The 21,940-nt window shown below is 38.9% G+C and overlaps 1 protein-coding gene and 1 long non-coding RNA gene across 11 annotated transcripts in view; both read left to right on the top strand.

Moving 5' to 3' along the window:
• The first annotated feature begins 2,968 nt into the window (after window positions 1-2,968).
• On the top strand, window positions 2,969-17,466 carry LOC120804724. 4 transcript variants are annotated; one of them, XR_005709474.1, is made up of 9 exons: window positions 2,969-3,178; window positions 3,721-3,848; window positions 5,480-5,533; window positions 5,624-5,687; window positions 7,255-8,246; window positions 8,426-8,553; window positions 9,366-9,443; window positions 9,580-9,641; window positions 17,385-17,466. It is a non-coding gene; the product is annotated as an uncharacterized LOC120804724 (long non-coding RNA). The 4 variants fall into 4 exon arrangements; XR_005709476.1 differs by having other exon boundaries at window positions 5,608-5,687; window positions 7,255-8,553; XR_005709473.1 differs by having other exon boundaries at window positions 7,255-8,553.
• A 555-nt stretch (window positions 17,467-18,021) lies between these two features.
• The window catches only part of LOC120804723 (protein crumbs homolog 1-like), a 47,640-nt gene continuing 43,721 nt past the window's right edge, over window positions 18,022-21,940 (top strand). For 4 of the 7 annotated variants that reach the window (XR_005709472.1, XM_040154273.1, XM_040154278.1 and 1 more), the window contains exons 1-3: window positions 19,586-19,746; window positions 19,849-19,912; window positions 20,335-20,649. The gene's annotated coding sequence lies outside the window, so the exon portion shown is untranslated. Of the gene's footprint in view, window positions 19,447-19,585; window positions 19,913-20,321; window positions 20,650-21,940 lie in introns of those variants that run through there. The other 3 variants (XM_040154276.1, XM_040154274.1, XM_040154277.1) reach the window with 3 other exon arrangements.

Genomic DNA, 21,940 nt, shown 5'->3' on the forward strand with positions numbered 1-21,940 from the left:
GTCCAAAAAGTCACTAGATTTGTCGCTAGGTGCTTTTGTGAAGAAAAGCTGCGAAAGAGGTGTGAAAAGTCAGTAAATCTAGCAAAAAAGGCACTAAGTTGGCAACACTGCCTGTAATTACCTCCCTGATGACACAGAAGAAAATGTTTGTGCCAATTCATTGTAAAAGAGCAACGGCTAATGTGGAAACATCGATACTCGGCCGGCCAACCCATGGTGTAACTTCATCACACACTCATTCACTCACTCACTCAAAGAAATTTGCGTTTATAGGGCTGGCCCCGCTGTTGTTGGCCAGCTAAAAATGCAATAGTTTGATGTCTCCTAAAGAAACCTACAGTTGACCCTCTTTTTTTAAACTATTTTAAACCAACTTACCTTTTTGTCTAAAACAGAAAAATCTGTTACCTTTCATTTAATCTTCCAACAATACAACAATATTTTTAAGCAGTATCAATTAGGATTTCATGCTCAGCACCTTAATAAGGTTACAAAGATTTACTGCTCACTGCTGATTCTAGGGCTTACTCAATTTTAATTCTACTTGATTTAAGTTCTGCATCTGATACGGTCGAACATGATATCTTTATAAATCATCATGAATACTGTGTTGGTATTAAGGACATTGCTCTTGCTGGTTAAAAATTTTTTATTCCAAGTGGACCTTGAAAAAGTAATCCGTGCTTTCTGTTGTGTTCATATTTAACCTAGGAATGTTACAAACATTCTATATGGCTGTATATTCAAATTTTTGGCATTGGCTATATTACTATGTTACCCAAATATTGTAGGCACATTATATTAAGTGTAAGTCACATTGCTGGAATTTTATTGTTAAATTGAGCCTGCTTTGATGAATAAGTGGTTGTTTGGCTCTTATCTGGCATCATTGTATTTCATAGTTCCAGCTTGTGGCAATGCTAATCATGGAAGCTGTTATTTTATGTAATTATTTGTATTATATTATTCTTTCGCTGTTCATTTCTTCTTCTTTCAGAAACCACACACACATGGCCATGCAAACCCATACCCACACAAAGACATCTTCCTACATACCCTGTCAAGACTTTGTTCAGTAAAAAAGTTCTCCTCCATGGAACTTCTGGGCTTTTCGTGATTTATTCTGTTGTTCAGTGTTGGGCTCGTCCCAGAACCCAAGTAGGCCACTGTTAATCAATTTCTTTTTTACACTTTCATCTCATCACATCTAGATTATTGTAATTCCCTGTATTCAAGGGTCAAAATGCCAGCTCCCGTCTTTAGCTTGCTCAAAACTCTGTTGCCAGACTCTTAATAACAAGACCATATCACTCCCATCCTTGCTACACTACACTGGCTACTTTAGGTATAAAATTGATGTTAAACTTTTACTAAATACTTTGAAAGTCCTTCATTGCCTGCCTCCCACCTACATCATAGATTTAGTCACGCGCTATGAGCCTAGCTGCTGCCTGCGCTCCTCAGGTAGAACCCTCCTAACCTCCCGCCTTGCTACAGAAGGAAACCAGTGTTTTCTGTTAGAGCTCTGCAGCTAGATAGATAGATATAGTTATTGATATACTGTATATATAATACATATGTTGAAACTTAAATAAACATAAATATATGCGGAAAACATGTTTAATACTTACTTTAACTATGTTTGAATTAGTAAAGGCTAACTTAGATCACTGCAAATAAACACAAATCAGTTCTAAAGCCTAACTAATGCTAAAGTTGCTTTCCCACAAAGAAACAGAACTATCTGTTGCTTGTATCAACTATATTTCTGGCTGACAACTAACTAGATAATATTTGGTAAATCTTATAAATAATTAAAGCCATGTCAACAAATAATTCTCCAGAAATGCCGATACACTTTAGCCTTAAGCTGCATGATCACTGTCTATCTATACACTTCCATACTGCACAATAACCTCATTGAAATGTTGTAACTTCACAAAAAGTGGGGATAATATCACCACGTACTGTAAATTCGACATTGAACTAATAAATCATGTGAACTCTTATTGCCAAATGCTTTTCTTCTTTGTCACAAATGTTACTAAAACCAGGAAATCTTAAATTATGTTTGTTCTGTTGATATCATTAGTCATACTTCCTTCACAGGACAACAAGTGAGATAAGCAAATATGTTCACAGGCTTTTGATGATCAGCTATTATGTCCACATATTACTCTCTAGTACTACAGTCTGATCATCTTTGGAAAACGAAAATACAAATTCTGTTGTTTTGTTTCAGAGTGTGTGGATGAGCAATGACACTCACAAATATCATACAGAATATGATGCACTGCCATATAAAAATATATATATATAATTCAATGTAATATAATTGAGGTTTAGGTTGTGAATGTGTAATAAAATGTCACCAAAATTTATTTAAAAAAAATGCTGCTTTGTTTTTTCTACTACATTTTGATTTTTATAAAATACATTACTGTAAAACAGATAATTAAAATCATGCTAATTTTAATTCGCTCTGAAATATTCAAAGTAAAATCACGCTACTGTCTGCATACGACATAAAGCTCAGTTCAGGTGGGTGACCACTGTCTCCGAAAATCTATACATTTTCTCTGAGTCAGCGAACGTAAACCAATCAAAAAAACGCAGCGACTTGAAATTCAATATGTGTCCAGCAGATTAACCTCATCTATTGACAACCAAACTGATATGAGACCAGCAGAGACAAATTCATTATGGATCATGAGCTAGGAAGCTTGAATACTTTACTTACTTTATTGAAAAAAAAATTGTAATCTTGTTATTCATTCATTCAAAAGTTTTCAGTTTCTTTAATAAAAATCAGACTTGTTAAAATAAATGTTTTGACAGTCGTGTTGCTCTGTCACTATATATACATGTCTTTCCCTTGGCAGCATGCTTTTATGAGGCTGTGAACTGGCAGAAATCTTGTGCAAACAGCCGCCTCGTGCTGAAAAAAAAAAAGACAGGAACCTTATCACAAGCAGTTTGATATTTCTCATGCTCAGTGCAAGAGAGTTTATTACCAGCTATATTATACATAATGTTCATTATATTGACTTCACTTGCATGTAAATGAACATTTGTGTAGCTTTTTTCATGTAGTAGTGATAGGCTGTTTATTTATTGATAAGGCTTTACTACCATCGTGGGTCAAACTGCTGTCGTGAACAGAACCAAAACTTTTCAAGTGAGTATTATCAAACGCGAGTATTCAAGCTTACATTTTATGATAAGTAATAGGTAAGATTTGAAAGAAAAAGTAATTTTTTTTTAACATGTTTAGATTTTGACTGAATTATAGTTCCTAATAGTGTCACTGTGCACGCATGTTTGTTTGTGTGAATGTGTCTATGTAAGTCTGACTTAGGTTACTTCTGGGGACAAATTTTAGATTAAAGTCCATTTATTTCGAGGTGGCTTGTCCAACTAGGGACAAAAGCCACGTCCTCATGTGGGAAAAAAATGATTTTTGGGTCAGTGGTTATGGTTAGAGTTAGGTTAAGACTCCAGAAAATGATTGCAAGTCTATGTTATTTCCCCAAAAGGGACAAAAGTAAACGTGTGTGTGTGTGTGTGTGTGTGTGTGTGTGTGTTTGTGGTATGTGTGTGTGTGTGTGTGTGTGTGTGTGTGTGTGTGTGTGTGTGTGTGTGTGTGTGTGTGTGTGTGTTTGTGGTATGTGTGTGTGTGTGTGTGTGTGTGTGTGGGTTTGTATGTGTGTGGGTTCTCAGTCAGCTGTGTGTGTCCTGAACAGCCTGCGGAATAATGCTGCATGTTGAAGTGGCTGGATGGACATCAGGAGAATCCAGGCCTGCAGCTCCAGGCCATGCAAGGATTCCTCTATCGCACCGGTATTACCGTGCGTACAAACATTAGAATAGCAATTATTCCATCATCATCCAAGTGTCTCTGAATTGTTTTGATTTTTATAATTGTGTTTGATTCCTAAACCTGAAGGAGAACTGAACTCCCTTGAGCCCCATGGTTTCTGAGGTGGGAATCTTACTTGTTGATCAATCTCAGTCTGCAGAGCCAAGTACAGTTAGAGGGGCTGTACAGTCAGTGGCCTACTTTGAATATTATAAAGTAGCTCAGTTAATAATGTCAATAAAAAGCTAATCACCTGTTTTAGCCATTTTGAACTTTGAAGGTCAGCTGATTGCTTGACCTTCCAAGTTAGCTATTTGCATAAATACTATGCTCCATGACAGTAGTAGAAGAAGTTTGGAGAGCCTTAAGTAAAAGTAGCGATACAGTACAATAGTGTGCTCAATCACAGTACATTCAGAAAGTATTCAGACCCTATCCCTTTTTTCACATTTTTTTATGTTGCGGCCTCATGCTAAAATCCTTTAAATTAAATTTTCCCTGATTTAAACCCAATGGAACATCTCTGGAGAGACATGAAAATGGCTGTTCACCAACAGTCCCCATCCAACCTGAAAGAGCTTGAGAGGATCTGCAGAAAAGAATGGCAAAAAATCCCCACATCCAGGTGTGCAAAGCTTGTTGTGTAGTACCCAAGAATTCTCGAGGCTGTAATCGCTGCCAAAGGTGCTTCAACTAAGTACTGAATACTGACTTTATCTGTTAAATGCCTCACTATGTTCACTTCTTGCTGTTTGGTGGTGAATGGTTAGTGTAAGGACGGTTAACCAGAGCTTTTTTACTGAAAACAGCTGCCTTCTGCTGCTGGATACAAATGAGAACAGTGACAATGAACTAGAACAGTAAAGTTTCAGGACATAAAACCAAAACAATGAGCTGAAAGAGGCTAAAACCCTGTGTAGAGCTGAGGGGAAGCAGAGTTGGTGGTAATTCTCTGTTGGTTCATCACAATGAGTGGAACTGTAATCGTCCCTTCCATAGTAATGTGTAATTATACTTTACCATGTAGCATTTAAATATTGTAGCTAATAACTCCATATACTGTGCTGTTGGATAGCTTTATCTGTAACAAATGCATTATATATTATAAAATGATCATATATTTTATACAGTCTTAATGTGCAATATAACTAGTATGTAGAATAAATGCGGTGTAGTAAAAAATACAATATTTTCCTCTAAAAAAAATTGAAATATTTCAGTAAAATCAAGTTACATATAAATGTACTTGATTACTTTCGACCACTGCTTCACAATAACATTGCATTTTTCATTGGCTTCAGTGTAAATGCTAATGCAATTAATTCTTCAGAGCAGCTCTGGATCTGAGAAATGTAAATCTACAATTTCTTAACCCATGCAGAAAAAACATCACAAACATTTAAATTTTCAATGATGAAGTGTTATTGCATTATATCACTAACCAGCATTCACCTAAATGTAGAGTTTTTGTTATAAGAATAAATAAAAATTGGGGCATAACTCACAGGATGCATTACAACACATCTAAATAACATAAGCCACATAGTCAGAAGGGACAGGACCTGTGTTCACTACTGTATCTGGACCTATACCTTTCCTAACTGTTATAAATTTCTTTAGGTGGGTGAACTGGACAAACTCAATATTATCCATGTCCCTGGGACTAAAGGAAAGGTAGGTATCAGCAAAACCAGTCTTCTGCTGTACTCAAGTTTAACATTGAAACAGCACTATGAATAAAAAGCTAGTTTCTTTTTTTCCCAGGATCAACGTGTGCTTTTACTGAAAGAATACTCAGGAATTATGGCTTTCGGACGGGATTTTACAGGTATTATAAAAAAATGTATTTTGATTCATTTATTTATTTTTTATTCATTAATAAATGCAGAATGAAATATTTTAGGAATAATTTTGTGGTATCTGAGGAAAAAAGCTATGAATTATAATGATGATGCTCACAAAAACCCTGCAAATACCAATATACATATTACAGAAATACTGTATTATAACATTAACATATCAATATATATATCAATATATATATATACATATATATATACTGACACATTTGTTGTGCAGTTTGGACTCTGGACTTTGGCTGGTCTGCTCTCCAACTAATTAATGGTTAACCAAAACTGCTGTTACAAGCTTGTCTGTCTGTCACACATATTAGCATTCAGTTGTGGAAATGGCATAGGGCTGAGTCATGGTTCAAATGAGGGACTTAAACCAAATTAGGAGGAGAATCGTCTTACTGCGTTTATTCATAGATATGCATAAATTACTCTTAATACTGTATAGTCATATGACAATAGCTGACAATGATGGCAAATGGACTGCCTTTAAATGGCGTTTTTCTTGTCTTATCGACCACTCAAAGCACTATTTAAGCTACTATTATTCACATCATGCCATATTCAGCCATTCACACATACTGAAGGGCACAGCCATCAGGGCAATTTGGGGTTCATTTTCCTGCCAAAGAACACATCAACATGCAGGCCAGAGGAGCCAGTTAGTGGACAACCCACTTTTCCTACAGTTATCGAATCATCGGGATAACTACATCATTCACTAGTCCGTTGGTGAGTGATGTGAAAATGATGCTTCCAATGATAGCCCTGTACACAATAGGTTGTGCACTTTTTTTGGCAAATTGTTTAGAGTTAAGCGATATACAAATTATCAATGAGTCAGAATATGATAGAGGACACATCAGTGAATGAAATAACAGAGCAATGTTAATTGCCTGTTTATTATTGTTACCATGACAGCAAAGGTTGGGTATGCCTGCCATTTAATAGATCTTTTTCACAGCAGACATTTTGAAATCTCCTAGCAGGAGAGGCACAGGTTGAATTAATAACTAATTATTGGTTTTCCATGGAACCTCTAAATGGAGCTGAGTCATCATATGTTTAATTACACCTGCCTTTATCCTGCTATGACAAGTAAACATGTTTAATTGTATTATTTTAATGCAAACAGAATCAGTCACTGTAAAATCCGTTGATTTGCAAATGATGAAATTAATTAAAGAAATCAGCAATTAATCTGCTGAGTTTGGGCACTTAAACCTCTGTACTTGGGGATTATGAATGACTTTTATGTTTCTTAACTCACTGTATCAGGACAGTTCAGGTAGTTACACACTACAGGTATTCACAGTGAATTTCATTTATTTTAATTTTTAAACTTTTACTTTTCTGTTCTCCACTCATTATTTAATCCTTATTGATTTTCATGTTTTAGTGGCAGTTTAGTAAAACAATGACTATGACTTTTGATATTCATAAAAGCTTTCCAAAACTAGGTGGATGAACTCAAAGCTGTTTTTGGAGTTTCTCAGAAGGTAAGTTTCTAAGTAGAAATAACCATATTCTTTCTGCCCTTAGCTCTCCCCACTTGGTTCATGTCAGAGAGAGAATATGCATCAATGGATGGCCAATCAGCAAGCAGCTTTTTGCCAAGTACTTTTGAGAGACTTATGAGCAGTTAGAGGACACAAAGGTAGGCTCTGTTGATCTATATATGATTTCCGTCCATGTGACTTTAAGGAAAGGGGGATGCAGGAAGGATTTGTTTGTAGTATTCTTCTCTGGTTCTGATGCCAAGTAAAAAGACACTAAGAAATAAGTGAATATGAGCATCAGTCCAGACTTAGGTCTGTAACAAATATGAGCAAATGCATCGATTGTTATTACCCATACATTGGAGTATTCTCATGTTTTCATTCCTGACGATTCACTCTGCTTTTTCTCTTGGAAATGGATGAACACTCTAGGTGTCTTGGGGCCATTAAGGGGTAATCCAGTTATCTAGTATTGCACTCCATAAAGTTTAGGGAGTCACAGGAGATAAAAACAAACAAACAAAAAAACAAACAAAAAAAAATCCAAAATTGATAAATCAGGCCTACATATCAATAGACTTTTAGGGGGTCTCACATCAGGGACCCGGGCCCGGATCCAAGTCCACTTGACCACGAAGTCTAATTCGTTTGATTAGTCTGAACACTGTGTGCCATACCCGGGCACAGTTCATTGATCTGTTGCTGGGTATGGTATACAGAAAACAGATCACCGAACCATGTCAGGGTCCATTTGAAAAGGTGGGCTCAAGTATGGTTCATGTGTACTCGGGTATGGTTTGCATCAGCTGTGAAAACTGCTATACCAAAACACGAAAGTGGGATTCTATTTAGAATGTTATGTCTTAACTGGTCTGTTTCTCCCCTTATTGACGAATGCAAGTAGCAGTCAGCGAGTAGAGTCGCAAAGGCATTTCTCAACGCCGCCTGTTTCCTCTGAAATCTGTGTATGCCTGCAGTATGCGCTGAGCTATTCCTTTGAACTGCAAGGCCATAGTTGATAAAGTAGGAACACAGGTGAGAGGGTTGTTCTTGACATTGTCTCCAAAATATCAATAATATTAAGCATAGTGTGAAGGTCAATACCATTGTATGGGCATGTAATTGTGATTGGTGCGCTTTTCTACACAGCATAAACAAATGTCGTGTGGTTGATGATGCAAGTGTACTTTTCTTCTTCTTTGTTTTATGGGCAGATTGCAAACAAACTAGGTGCATACTGCCAACTACTGTATCAGAGTGTGTAGATACGCAAGTGTACTTGGGTGTGGAACAACATTGCTAATGCGAAAGCTGGGGCGGGAGGCAATCGCACTCTGGCAAGGTACGAAGGAATCGTACCTAATATGAAAATGCCCTTAGTCTTAAATATGGGTCAAGCTCAATAAACATTGGATCCTATATGTTCCAAAATTTAGCTCAAAAGCATTTTTCATTAGACCCAGAATATCTTTTAAACTCCTTGTTAGGCTGGCAGACTTGTGACAAACAAATCAGTGGACTATGCCTTTAAAGAGGTGCCACCCAAGTATGCATGTCATAACACTAAGCCAGAAAAGGCCATAAGTCTCAGAAGACAATGTTTCAGGGGGTATTCTATCTTCCTGACTAGAATAAAGAATAAAAATGAAATATCCAGGGGTATATTTACATATTTTGGAATGAAAATTATTCTCATCATCATTAGTGGCAGCCTGCTGAAACAAAAATCTGTCAAGCACCACTGATTATCAGTACTACAACAGACTTTACATATGATAAAGCTCATAAATCACTAACATTATGATTTCTTGATTTACAACTGCGTGTTACCTATAACAATGTTATTATCAATCGTACATGCCATTATATGCCCTGAGAAAACCTGGAAGATCAGGTATATTACTTGTATTGTAACTGTCGATAAAGTTCTAGTGTTTGTCTTTTGATAGCTAACTATTAAACAAGGGGAAATTTAATTTTCAAGCTGAGAAATCAGCCATTTTTTCTGATAGTTTGTTAATTAAGCTAAAAATATAGCTCAATAAGTCCTCACTCATTCAGTGGTGACATGCCAGGCTGCTGATGTCTGTTAAGCTTGTGTAAACCCAGTGAGCTTCTCCAACAAATAATAGTTTGACTTCCCTGAATCCACAGGACGTCCATAGAGGCACCATGCCCTTTTATTTTCAGTTCCTGACTCTTCTGGCCTTCCATGTCTTTCTGCAGGAGAGGGTAAGCCGCATATGTACAAAGAGTGTCACACAACCATAGTGTACAATACATAACTGTCGCTCCCAACCCGAACACACGTGTTCAAACACCCACAAAAAGCCTGAAACTGTTCTCTGTTGCATTTCTGTGAACATAGGTAGATTTAGCAGTGATTGAAGTTTGGATTGGAGGGCAGTACGACTTCACGAACATAATCAGGTAATATTTTGGATAATGTAATGGTCATATATTTTCAGATGCAAAACCAATATTAATTATCTGTCTAGTTACATAAAAGGAAAAAAAAAGTTTTCTGTTTATGCTGCAGTAGTTACACATTGTGTTTGGTCAACAGGAAGCCATGGGTGTGTGGGATCACATCTCTTGGTTTTGATCACCGCAGTTTGCTTGGAGACACTTGGAAATCCCACAGTATCAATAAAATAAGAAAAACCTAAGCTAAATATAGAGATCATAAAACAAGTAAAATAACACTATATATGAAATTGTAGACAATTGAAACTTACAATGAAAACAAAAACAAAATAGGCACAAAAAGAAAATAAAAACAATCAAAAGGTACCAAAACAGCAATAACTAAAGTAACACCGACATAAGATTCATCAATTTTTGTTTTATTGACCCCTAGAAAGAAAATCTAATTTTGATCTCTCTGACTTTGGTCGGGAGCATATTCCAGGCAGAAGAAACTCTGTAAAGAGGTCTGTGGGTAGTGGTTTTACAAACAGTTCTTATCGTATAATTTGTTTGTGGACACAGCATCACCAGATGACCAGTTTTCACGTGACATGTATTATACCTATATATAGATAGATAGATGGATAGATAGATAGATAGATTTATAATGAGACAAAAACCAGTATACGTACACATTATTCCAAATAACAATTTGCATGCTAACAGATGACTAGATTATGATTTAGCCTCAGAAGTTACTGTGATATGCATCTCACACACATTAGCAAGGAAAGAACAATGAACTATTTTGGCTGCTCTGTTCTACGCAATCTGAAGATTTCTTTTAGATGTTTCCCAGCAGCCCTTGACCAATTACTGAGCGGTTCTCCAGGTGTGACAGAACAAGTCAGAGCAATGTAGGACACCTTTTAGCAGAACACGAGAGACAGATGTTGTGCATTCCAGACAGCTCCTAAAATATGCTCCTCCCCTTTAGGAGTCTGCTTTCCCACAGGTGTAAATTAGGTGAGAGTCCATTTTGCTACTCTAAAATCTATCTGGTGTTTACATTCAAAGACAATGAAAGACCTCTTGGAGGAAGCAGAATATAAAACCAGATTAACAAGTAACTGCTAACAGCAATGGAGAGCAGTGGTTGAAGTCACACAGGCTCTGCTAGAAACAGGATGCTGCAACCTGCTGTGCCCCTTGGTTGACCTCAATAACTTTCCTTCAGCCTCCAAATAGAATAATTGATTATCCTTCTAGATGGATGTAAAAGAAAAAGGAACCCAACTTCACTTTTGGACCAACAGACACGAGGATGGAACTACCACACTGAAGTGTGGGTCTGAACACATAACTTTAAAGCCACTAATCAGCCCCTTAGTCGTTGCCTAGGTTTACTGTAACTTACTTTCAGTTACTTTACATATCTGATGCTTTGTGGCTTGTTCTACCTACGTTCAGGTTAATTCTTTTCTAAAGTTAAATTGTGCGTTACAGACACTCTCGACTGATCACCAAGGGAAATGGTTTTATTAGTTTCATTATGCTCACTCTGAGATTATATTAGTGGATGAATAATTAAAGTGTTTCTGATTAACGACACATTTCCCTAAACTAAGCAAATTTTCCCTACAACATCAATCATGACAGAAGACATTCACTTTTTCACTTTTTGACGATAAGTTTTTTAACTTCATGCCATCTTTGATAAGCAACTCTGGCAGCTAACATGACACATTTTCTAGTAAAGAAAAACAGCAGCTAGTAGCAGTGACAATGCTAAACAAGGCTATATACAAACCTAGCAACTCAAGTAGAGAGAAATGACCTGTGTGAATCCAAAAACAACTGATATCACTGGTTAAAATTAAAAGTTCAGAAGTCTCTCCCCTCACACAATAAAGTTAACATAAAAAAACAACAACATATCATGGTGTTTTTTCCCTGCTGCACAAGTTAAGAGCAATGACACAACCAGGATAAGTAACATCAAACATCCCACCCTAGAAAAACTCACCTCTGGCCACCAGCTGTTGATCAGAAACACATGATAATAAAAAGAGACTCTGAACACTGTTAACATTAGTAATACTCATTAAACAGCCTTTAATACAAAGTAACACTCTTAACTGTTTTAAATTAAAACTAGTGTTTATTTATGCAGTTTCAGTGCAAAACTATTGTTTGCTTTAGTAGTAACAGCAAAGTAGTAATAATCAGAGGCAAGAACTCCTTTTAACCAGCTTTATTATTAGCCATGCTATAACACACGCTGCACGCAGCTTCAACTCTCTTTTCTTCTCCACTCACAATGTCTGTTTTACAAAAAGCCATTCTTAGCCCCCAAGTGGTGGACACAACATTCCCCCATTACTTAAACGATTATGCAAGGTACATTCCCAAATAGACTAATGAAAACATCAGAGGCATTTGTGGCAACTTAGGTTAGTAAGTAACACTCATAACCTTAGCTGCCATACTGTTTCTTTTAAGGCAATAACAAAAGCATTCCTAACATTACACATTCAGAAAATACAACATATCAACCATTCCTAAGAGGCTATTTCAACACCAGTAGACAGACTGTCTAATAAAGTTTAGGGCATTACAGAACTTGACATGGCAGTTTTTTTTAGAACCACAGAGTTTTTTTCCCCCACTTGTTATCTAACTGTTTTTTTCAACAGTTACTGTTAATTTGTCTTGTTTCACATGGTCTTACACATAGTTAACTGTGACATTTGGCTCAGTTCTTTGCAGTCCGTAACCCAGCTGAAAATCCATTAGCCACATAGTGGAGTGGCAACTACCACTGCTCCTAAGAGTCACAGGGGCGGTATGAGCTGGCTCCACAATAGGTAATTCTGGTCCCACAGGATAGCGAGTCAGTCTTGAAGCATTCCACCTCTTATTATCACTTAGCATGAAAGCGCTTGGTTCAGTCTGTTTCTATCTCTTTTCATACCTGGCATGAACATGCGTCTTGGGTGATCCAATCACAAGTGGACAGCTCTAAGTACAGTTGTGAATGCAACCAAGACACAATCATGATGCATTTCAGATCTGATCACTCAGACCACATTCAGAGGTGGTCTGGGCCACGTGTGGCCAAATTCATTTCACAGTGTGAACGCAAAAGTGTCCTGGGCCACATTGAAAGACCGCCTACCTAACTGATGGCCTCTGCGTAAGCGGATGTACACACTCGTTCGTAAATAAATACATGTCGTACAAGTCGTGTAAACTGGCTGTGTCACGACATCTGAAAATTTCAAAAAGCCCCTAGAAAAATTACAAGTGCATCAAACATCTTGGGTGATTTGGTTTGCCTGAAACACACCAAGGAACAGACCCAGCCTGTATTGTTTTGATTTCATCTTCCAGCAGACTAGGCAGAGGAAGTGCATTGCTGCCTCCCAGCGGTTAAAAACGACGCATTTGGTCTTTGCAAAGGGATATAATTATTTGCATAAAGAGCGGCAACTTGAGATCCGATCACAAGTGGACTATTGAGACGCGGCTGTGGCTCAGGTGGGAGAGCGGGTCAACCGCTAACCGGAAGGTTCCGTAGTTCAATCCCAGGCTTCTCCAGGCATTGCGAAGTATCCTTGGGCAGATACTGAACCCAAAATTGCTTCCAACGTATGTGAGTGAGTGTGTGTGTGTGTGTATAGAAAGTGCTGTTTGTATAGAAAAGCGCTGTATGAATGGGTGAATGTGGCATGTAGCGTAAAACGCTTAGAGTGGTAAGTAAGACTAGAAAAGCACTATATAAGTGCAATCCATTTACCATTTACCATTTGAGACGCATGTGGAGATGCATTCTAATGCCAGGTGTGAACTAACATGCTTGGAGCTGTGCACTTGTGATCGGATCATCCGAGACGCATATAAATGCCAGGTCTGAACGGGGCCTCTGAATAGACAAGGGTGGTGTGAACTTTGAGTGAACCTTCGTGGACACAGTCAGGCTTTTTCACTGATCCAATCAAAAGGGTTGGATGCAGGGGTCTTTGCACCCTGCCATTTACCACAGTAAAGTTTAGATTTTTTTCTGTTCCATTATCACTGTATCTCTCACAGTAGCACACTTTTTTTTGTCCTTAACTGGAAGGATGTCAAGCTTGGTTTTTATTCTCCTGTTTTGTAACAGTTCAGATTGTGTAACACCAATCATTGCATGAGGTGTCGCACGATAGTTTTGCAGGAAGTCAGTCACTGCGGTATTCCATCTTATCTACAACTGTTCTGTAGCTAGGATGCACTCCTGAAGTACCCTATTTCATCTTTCTACCCCTCCATTGCATTGTGGGTAGTAGACGCTGCCTACAGGAGACAGAGCATTCTTGAAAGGGCACACAATGCCCAATCCCACTTTCTCCCAAGGTTTGTCTGGCAGTTCAATGGTCTAGAGTGGATAGAGTGCCTGTTTTAGCAGACATGTCATTCAGGCAGGTGAGGCATGGGGCAATAACGGATTCCATTAATTTAGCCATCTGAGGCCACCAATACAGTTCACATAGCTTCTTTTTTGTGCGCACAACTCCTTGGTGTGTGTCGTGTATTAAGTGGACCACAGTAGTGCATAAGGAAACAGGAACCATGTAGCGATGCTCACCCCTCATATCACCGTGTCAGGCTCCTCCACTGTGGCCGTATTGGCAGCAAGTGATAGACGTCACAGGTAATCCGCAGCCTTGTTCCGTGACCTTGGTCTGTACTCAATAGCGTAGTTGACGCAATCAAGTTGACCACCTCGCCCCTCTCTTGCCTGCCTGGCCAATCCCTTTGGCAGCAAGCAGCGTGGTCCGTGCAAGATACGATTTTCACTTTTCGACAGCATGTCGGGGCCTCATTTTGCCCCCTCAAATATTTTCTTTCAGAAGTGGTGAGGCTCCGTGATGCAAATGGAACAGTACGTTCGGTCTTATCTGGGTGTATTTGGGTCAGCATGCCACCCAGTCCATAGTCTGATGCATCTGTCATCATGAGGATTGGGAGTGAGGGGTCAAATAGTGCAAGTCCTGCACTGTCAAGTAACAACCATTTCAGTTCATTATAACTGTGGTCTGTATCCACAGTCCATTCATAGCAAGAGTCTGTAGCATCCCTCAGTAGTGCTCGCATTGGCTCTATCACTGCAGCAAAGTTTGGCAGGAACTTATTGTACAATGAGATTAGTCCTAAGAAGGACCAATGTGAGACCATGTTGTGTGGGGCTGGGGCATCACACATGGCTGTGATGTGATCTCGATCAGGCAGAATTCCCTCTTTGGAGATGACATGGTCCAAGGATCTGAGGCTTGATTGTCTGAATGAACATTTTTGCATGTTCAGTTTCAGACCTGTGTCAGTCAGGTGCTGCAGGACAACATGCAGGTTCCTGTCATGCTCATCCTGAGAACGTCTGGCAATGATCACGTTGTCAAGATAGTTGCATACCTCAGGTAGAACTTTTAGCACTGTTTCCATCATTTTTTGATATGTGGATGGAACAGAGGCCAAACTATAAGGGACACACCAGTAGTGGAAAATCCCTTTGTGTGTAGTAAAAGCAGTCAGTTCACGACTGTCTTCGTGCAATGGTATTTGGTGGTACATAGAAGCCAAGTGTTTGGTAGAAAACAATGAAGCACCTCTGAGCTCACTCAAAAGCTCCTCCATGTGGGGAAGCCAGTGAATGTCAGCAATAATTACCTTCTTTGACTCAAGGAGATCCACACATTGTCGAATTCTACCTCTTTTCCTTGTCGTGACCATGATCAGGGAAATCCGAAGTGAGGCATCAGTCCATTTGATTATACCTTCCTTCAGCAGCATGTCACGTTCATCAGAGACTGCTTGTTGCACAGCCAAGGGGAGTCGCCGTAACTTTTGCTGCACTGGTACAGCAGGTTCCCAAACCTTTACTTTTTGCATGAATCCTGCAACACAGCCAACTAAGAAAGGGATCAGTCTTTGTTTACATCACAGGAGCTGTAGGTGAAGCATTTTTGGGGTCAGTAGGTGAAGCAAGATTATGTTCATGACCTGATGTCCATTTCAAAGCTCTGTTCAAGTCCATCCCCATCAGAGCCGAGTCTCCTTGAACCATGTAAGAAGGAGCAGTAGTGGAGTCAAGGGAAACAGTGGCTTGTAACATCCGAGTAGGGGAATGTTCTCCTTATGTAGGTGTTCAGCTTAATCTCAGGGTGAGTAAGGGGGCACATAGAGAACAGCCTGTTATACAATACCTTTGGTATAATGGAGACTAAGGAACCAGTATCCACCAGCAGATCACATTCTGTAGCTTCTTCTGAAGCAGTTTCAATATGCACTTGGCATTGTATCCTGTCAGTAGCATTAACACGTTCTGAGCTCATCATCGGTACAATTACCTTAGGCACTACCTCACTAGCCTCTTTAGCCGAGTGGGAAACCTTTGAAAAATGTCCAGTTTTACCACATGTGTTTCGTGCTTTAGTTGCTGGGCATTCGGTTGCATTGGCCAGGTGTGTCATTGATCCGTATCTGTAGCAGGTGCTCTACGTCGGCTGTGCACTCTGGGCTGGTCCATTTTTAGGTGAGTCAGAATGGTGTCTGTTTTCCCTCAACTGATGCAGCTTCTGCTGCGTGACCATGTGCACAGTCGCACAACCTGTCAGGACCCTGGAAGGTGGCAATGCGCTGAATTCTCTGTCTGAATTGATGCTAGCCATGACAGTATTCACTTTTGGCGTAAACTGTACCTCCAAACCCACCATGGCTTCATATTATGAATTGCCTGTGTAAGGTAGGGTGTAGAACAAGGGTTGTCCTTTTGTGCCAACTGCATGAATGAGCAAAGCACGTCTTCTAGCATCCAGCCAGGACTTTCAGGTAGCCCCCATGGCTAACAAGCAATTCTTGAAAATCTTTCACCATGTCATGAATGGAATAGGTGGTTCCCCACAGCAGGGCAGGAACGGCATAGGCATGGGTACAGACATCATTGTCGCCAGTTATGTGTAGTAGTTGCAGCAAAGTATTAATAACAAAGTCATCTGTGGTAATAATCAGTGAGGCAAGAACTCCTTTTAACTGGCTTTATTATTAGCCATGCTAATACACGCTGCACACAGCTCTCAATGTCTGTTTTACAAAAGGCCATTCTTAGTTATACTATGCCCCCAAGTGGCGGACACAACAACCATGTACCGCAATCATAAAATCCATGGCTCTGACCAGGTCACTGGAGCTAATAGCCACTTATACACTATTAGCTAACAAACAGGTTTCCTTCTTGGGGAAAATGAATGTTTTCCACACATTACTTTTGCGATTCATGCAATTTTAGGCATAAAAAAACTTTTCATGTTTACTGTCAGAAAAGCTCCCATAGAAAAATACTCACTGTGTACCAAGGAGGTTACGCTTCATCCAAGCAAGAGCTAAAACATAACGATGCTTACATTCATATTAAGCAACATGTCTACAGAGTAAGTTACGCATAAACAAAATAAGAAGTTCCATAGAGAGAGAAAAACATTATTCTAAGTACCCTTTGAGTAAATATATGCAAATAAATATAGAATAGAATACAGAATACAGTACAGCATACAGAATTGCATCAGAGTTATTAGTGAGTGGCCTTTCCCCTTTCCTTTGATGTGTCCCTGTGAGGCAACACCTCGCTATAAAAGGTGTGGGTTTTCTTTTAGTTCATTGTTTGGTGTGCAGATAAGGCCTGGGTAAAGATAATGCGGACTGAACCCTTACACTTGTGACTCCTTGCAGATGGCCTCAGTTTAGCTCAAACAGGCTGCAGACTGAGCTCCCAAGCTGTCCCTTTCCAGCTCAGCACAGCCATGCTGAAAGGCAAGTTTAAAAAAAACCATAAAAAACCTTGAGATGAAAAAGTGGATATCTCTATCAGTGCAGACTGATGAAAAATCACTGTGCCATAATATGATTATGACGACACTGAGGAGGGAATTAACTTTAATCTATAAAATACTGGCAGATATATTGTTTTATTCCATATGTTTGTCTCTGTGTAAAACTTAATTTTTCATTGTAATTGCTCTTTCACCACCATTAACATTTCACTGAATTTAAAACCTGACTGACTCAAATAACTTGACACATGAAAGGACTGTAATTAAAAGTATTACTAGGTGACTTTCTTAAATTCATATCTTGCACTACACTCTAGCTAAGCTGTAATGTTTACCCAGCTGTTTAATCTGCCGTCTATTATTTGACTCTTTTAAAATCCTATTTATATGCTTTTTTTTATATTCCATGTTCTGTTTTTTTCTGCCTTGCATGTCTTTTATATCCTATCTTTATGTCTTTTATGTCAAGGTTGAAAGGTGCTATACAATTAAACTTGATTTGCCTTACCTGCTCCCTTTCTAATACCAACAGGTCTACAGGAAACAGAGTGGTTAGGACGAAACCAGACGCTGAAGTGTGGTTCTGTCACATATTACCTGGATGGAGCCCATACCACAGCTAGCATGCAGGCCTGTGTCTGCTGGTTCAGACAGGAGATGCTGCAGAGAGACCGGACTCAGTATGAGAACACTCACAACACTGCAGTTTCTCCACAGCCTCAAGATGGAGACTCATTAGGGTTTAAACATGTAAACCCCAACCCACAAGTGTATAATACCAAATACAAGGTCCCGTGTTGGCCTTTACTTTTCATGCATTAACTCTAAAATACAAACTCAGAGCTGAACAGTTAAAAAATATGAGTTTGTTTGTGTTATGACCAGGGTTTTGGCCAGGATTTGAGAAATACTGAATTCTTGAGTCTAAATACTGTTTCAAAGCCTCCTCCACACTGCATTTATGAGACAAATAGTAATAGTCGAATGTGAAGATACTGTCTAAAAAATTTTTTGGCAACTTCCGCTCCCACACACTCTTTACACCCCTAGCAATTATTTTGTAGACATTTGGGTAGTTTATTCTTTAACAATGCATCATCTTTTATAAGATGGTCATGGGTTTCATACGTAAAATTTTTTATCTAAAATGTAATTAGTAACAATAGCTGTCAGATAAATGTAATGGAGTAAGGAGCACTATATTTCATTTTGAGATGTTGTGAAGTAGAGTCATATCACTACATAAAATGGAACAACGCAACATACAAGTACCTTAAAAATATTTGTAAGTATGCCACTTAATGTTAATGAATAGAGGGTATCAATTAAAATTGTTGGCTGTTTTTCCAGTAGAAACATTTATATTGTTAAACGTCTGAAAAATGATTTTAATTACCTTATCTATCTATTCCTAAAAATAGTTTTTTAGGGAATGGTTTTTTGAAACAACACTTAAACAGCTGGTTCACAAGATTGTAGAGTACATATTTTTTCATTTAACCTTTATAGTGTCCAGCCACATACATATTTTTGGTTTTATTTGTCCAGGTTTTGAGATATCTGTCTCCAGATTTCTAACTCTGACCCAATACAATCTAGGTGAATGGAGTCTGGTTTACAGTGCTGCTAGTGTTGAACTAGAGACCTTCTTGACATGGGATCACACCAGCCGCAACGCCCGTCAACATGTTGACATTCCGCCCGATGAGTGGAATGTCATTACTACATTATTACATGAGTACTCAGTGGTCATGGGTCATAGCCATCCCAAACATCTTCGAGGTTGACCTTCATTTTGATCTCAACTCCACACCTGTATAGTTTCATGAGTGTCTCTTACACAGTTATGATGTTATCCCAGTGACATAATCGGTCAGACAGACGGACAGTCAGACAGAGAGACAGACATATAAACACCTGCCAAAGTACTCAAAACTGCCTCTGTGGTAGTTCCTGCTACGGTAGGTGTCTCCACCCACCATTTTTGCCATGATGACACACACACACACACACACACACACACACACACACACACACACACACACACACACACACACACACACACACACACACACACACACACACACACAGACTCACAAGGTGAAAACAATACCAGCCTAATACTAATAGAGAGAAAATATATTTGTTTGTTTATGAGTCCAATAGATCTCCCTCTGTCTCACAGGGGCCCTGCACTTAAAATTTTGCTCTTTAACACAACAGGAGAGAGGGAGTCTGCTGCTTTACTCAGACTGCTGGTGGTGAGTAGAACAGAAATAACAGTGCTCCAACAAAAACAAACAAATGCAACACCAGTGCATATGTATGTGCCATCAAACTATGTGACTGTGTGTGATTTGCAGCCCTGCCAGTTTGACCAGGCACTGTTCTGCCCCAACATTACTGAAACACCTATTAACAATACAGGTGAGACAGTAATGATGTATTCATTGTGATGTATTAAGAGATTTTTTTATGCCTAATTTCATGTTGCTAGCATTTTGATGGATGCTGGAAACTGCGGCATCCATCAAAATGCTTGTTGAACAAAGTGAGGCATTTAGCTCCCTAATACAGAGTGACTTACACTGAATAATCGGGTAGGGACTCCGTGTTGCTCAAGGACACTTTGGTAGAATCAGTGAGCCGATGGATGCTCAGTGTGCCAGAGGTCCATTCAGATGTGAGAGAACTAAGGAAGATAAACCCAAACTTGGAAAGAAATTTAAATTTGGAGAGAGACTATCCGAGAAAATTAAATTTGGGAAATGTTATGCGATTTAACTGAATTTGTATCTAAACTCTTAACTGACATTTTGATTGTCACTGACATCAGTGTGTGTGTGCAGCACCTGTTGGCTCGCTGCAGAGAAAACCAGAGCAGCTAGCAGAGACTGAATGCAACAGAAACAATACATAACCACCATCGCCACCTGGTGACCAGCTCTGTAAGTCAGAGCCTGGTGTTCCCCTGCATCCTGAGCGCCCTCCAGTGGATCAACCAGGGAAATCAGTTGATGTTGACCCCATCTGGATCACTGGGCTTCACTGAGCTCCCTGACAGGCTGAGAGAGGCAGGTCAAGTCTCTGTGCTGGTGACCGGCAGTCTGCACCTGGTGGGAGGAGTACTGAAACATCTTGAACCTTCACTGGACTCATAGAAGGTCAGAAATGATTGATGTGAACTATTATTATTACTATTATACTACTAGTAATCAATGTTGATTACTGTAATCAGTCTCTAGGAACATAGTCTCTATGAGTTTATAGGGACTTTCTCCTAGGGTTTAGTAGGGTTTAGTTAAAACTTATTTTATGTTTTCTTTCCCCCCTATATCTCAGAAGCAATACTATATTACTTTAGTTCATCTAATCTGTTCTCTTCAATAGGTTTTTATAGTGGACTTTTTGTCCACAATCTCAGTACTGTTTCGACAAAGACTACATTCATATTGATAATACTTCCTACTTAAAATTGTGGGTGAGGTTTTTTTCATGGTGTCACTATGACATCAGGCAATAATTGTTACATTATATAGCCAAAAGTATATGAAGCCACTCTGCTGGTTTCAGGCTTTCCACCAGAATTTGGAACCTGTCTGCAGAGATTTGCTCCAGTTCAGACAAAAGTGCATCAGTGAGGTCAAACACTGATGTTTGGTGATAAAGCCTGGCTTGCAGTTGGTGTTCCGGTTCATCCCAAAGGTGTTGGATGGGGTTGAGGTCAGGGCTTGTTGCACGCCAGTCAAATTTTTCCACACAACTGGGAAGAACATTTTTTTGATTAAACTGGCTATGTGCATGGGGGTATGGTCAAGTTGAAACAGAAAAGAGTCAGACACAATTTTTCTTCACTAGAAATACTGGTTTCTATGAAAACGCAGCCCCAGACCAACGGTACAAAGAAGGATGTGTGCAGGGAGTGGATAGTGTCCACATACTTTTGGCCATGCCTATGCTTACAATATCACTTACTAACAACAGTATATCAACCCATGATATAACTGACTACACTTATTATAGTTTATTTAGTTGGTTTTGTGGGTCTCAATAGTGAGTATACTGAATTTAATATATATTTTGTTTTTCATGTCATCTGTAGTATTCCGGTCACATCACTACTGTAACCGATTTTGGAAATGTTCTATCAAAAGCTTTACATGTAATTTCAAACATGATTTAAGTTCATTTATGAGTTTACAAGCGTTTGCAAAAAGACTCCTCATCTTCATTTGAGCCGCAGTGCAGGATGTTGTATTGTCAGTATTTCATTATGTTATTTGTTTCCATTTCAGAAATAGTGGTCAATACTTGAAAGCTTTGCCTCTGTTTAAATTACTGTTTACACTCTGAATAAAGCTCTGATGACATTTAATAAACAAAAAATTATATTAAATAATCTATTTTTCATTTTCCATAGAACATACAGTATTTTTATTTCTCCATTTGGAATGG

The sequence above is a fragment of the Xiphias gladius genome, chromosome 19 (genome assembly GCF_016859285.1).
Source record: "Xiphias gladius isolate SHS-SW01 ecotype Sanya breed wild chromosome 19, ASM1685928v1, whole genome shotgun sequence".
Lineage (NCBI taxonomy): Eukaryota > Metazoa > Chordata > Actinopteri > Istiophoriformes > Xiphiidae > Xiphias > Xiphias gladius.